This window comes from Rana temporaria, chromosome 11 (assembly GCF_905171775.1).
Source record: "Rana temporaria chromosome 11, aRanTem1.1, whole genome shotgun sequence".
NCBI lineage: Eukaryota > Metazoa > Chordata > Amphibia > Anura > Ranidae > Rana > Rana temporaria.
Window position 1 is genome coordinate 157,106,404 of NC_053499.1, and position 2,349 is coordinate 157,108,752.

At 54.3% G+C, this 2,349-nt stretch overlaps 1 non-coding gene across 1 annotated transcript; it reads left to right on the plus strand.

Annotated features, from left to right (window-relative positions):
* The first annotated feature begins 2,026 nt into the window (after nucleotides 1-2,026).
* TRNAG-UCC lies at nucleotides 2,027-2,098 on the plus strand. Its single transcript has one exon. It is a non-coding gene; the product is annotated as a tRNA-Gly (tRNA).
* The last annotated feature ends 251 nt before the right edge of the window (nucleotides 2,099-2,349 follow it).

Below are 2,349 nucleotides of genomic sequence, written 5' to 3' on the forward strand. Positions count from 1 at the left end.
CGCGCCGTGGTCCTGGATCGCTCCCCAAGCGGACCCGACCTCCGCATGTAGCGGGGGGGGGTCCCGATCGGACCCCCCACCCGCTAATAGGCAAGGACGTACATGTACGCCCATGTGCCTGTACGTGCCATATTGTGGACGTATATGTACATGCGGGGGTCGGGAACTGGTTAAAGTGACATTAAAGGGATACTATGGGTTCATTTCTTTTTTTTAAATAACAAACATGTCATACTTACCTTCACTGTGCAGCTCGTTTTGCACAGAGTGGCCCCGATCCTTGTCTTCTGGGGTAGAACAATGGGGAGGGGCAGTATGGAAGAAGGAGAGAGGGAGGAAAGGAGAGGGTGGGAAAGGGGAGGTTGGAGGAAAGAAGGGGGGTGAGGGTTGGGGGGAACCCCTACACCCCTTCCATTCCCACAATCTCCCCTTCCTCCCCCCTTCTTTTCTCCCTCTCTCTTCCATACTCCCCCCGTTTTTGAGGAGTGTGTTGGACCGGCTATAGGGGAAGGTTGGAGGCCGGTAAGTTTTTGAGGCATGTGTTGGACAGGCTTAGAGGGAGGTTGGAGGCCGGTATGTTTTTGAGGCGTGTGTTGGACCAGCTATGAGGGGAGGTTGAAGGCCAGTATGTTTTTGAGGCGCGTGTTGGACCGGCTATAAGGGGAGGTTGGAGGCCGGTATGTTTTTGAGGCGTGTGTTGGACCGGCTATAAGGGGAGGTTGGAGGCCGGTATGTTTTTGAGGCGTGTGTTGGACAGGCTATGAGGGGAGGTTGAAGGCCAGTATGTTTTTGAGGCGCGTGTTGGACCGGCTATAAGGGGAGGTTGGAGGCCGGTATGTTTTTGAGGCGTGTGTTGGACCGGCTATAAGGGGAGGTTGGAGGCCGGTATGTTTTTGAGGCGTGTGTTGGACAGGCTATGAGGGGAGGTTGAAGGCCAGTATGTTTTTGAGGCCTGTGTTGGACCGGCAAAGAGGGGAGGTTGAAGGCCGGTATGTTTTTGAGGCGTGTGTTGGACCAGCTATGAGGGGAGGTTGAAGGCCAGTATGTTTTTGAGGCGTGTGTTGGACCGGCTATAAGGGGAGGTTGGAGGCCGGTATGTTTTTGAGGCGTGTGTTGGACCGGCTATGAGGGGAGGTTGGAGGCCGGTATGTTTTTGAGGCGTGTGTTGGACCAGCTATGAGGGGAGGTTGAAGGCCAGTATGTTTTTGAGGCGTGTGTTGGACCGGCAAAGAGGGGAGGTTGAAGGCCGGTATGTTTTTGAGGCGTGTGTTGGACCAGCTATGAGGGGAGGTTGAAGGCCAGTATGTTTTTGAGGCGTGTGTTGGACCGGCTATGAGGGGAGGTTGGAACTCTTTTTGTCTTCAGAGGTGGGAGGAGTCTTTCCAGCTTTCTTTAGGCTCTCTCTGCTGGAGAAATGAGAACTCTTCCCGCCAGTGAGGTCCTTCATGGAGACGTCCAAGGCCTCACTCACACGGGGGTGTATGAATTTGTACCCTGTGATTGGGCTGAGTTAACCCCAAAAAGGACATCCATGTGGGTGCAGTTGCGCGGACGCACCCTGGGTGCGTTCGGGGCCGTGTACCGGCACCCACACAGATGTCACATTGGGTACAGCCGCTGCACCCCAGTTGACAGCAATGGGACTGCCTACACGGGACGCTGGGAACACCTGTGCATCCCCATTCTGGTAAACACGGCCCTCCCATGGGGTACGGATTCATATCCCCGTGTGAATGAGGCCTATGGGTGAATGGAATATTTAGCTCCATTGTAGTTTAGGTTAAGTTTGGATTTTTGTCTGGAGGAGTTTTGAGTGGACATAAGTGATTTACCCCGCTCAGCGGGGGCGGCCTTAGAGGACAGAGGCCGCATATGGGCAGCACAGAGGCTTAGGGGTTAGCCTTGCAGCACTGGGGTCCTTCAAATCCTGATCAGGACACTATCTGCATGGAGTTCTCCCTGTGCTTGCGTGGGTTTCCTCCGGGTACTCCGGTTTCCTCCTACACTACAAAGACATGCTACCTTTGCGTTGGTGGTGTAGTGGTGAGCATAGCTGCCTTCCAAGCAGCTGACCCGGGTTCGACTCCCGGCCAACGCCATCTCCAATACTTGGAGTCCTCAGAGAGAAAGGCGCTATACAAGGTAAATGCCAAGTAATCACGCCTCGATTGGGGTGATACTGAAAGTAAGGGGATCGCATATTACACCAATACTCCCCCGCAGCAGGAATATTACACCAACCCCCCCCCCATTCTGACACTGACATCCGCCAGCAGGAATATTGCACCCATACTCCCCCCAGCAGGAATATTGCACCCATACTCCCCCCAGCAGGAATATTGCACCCAT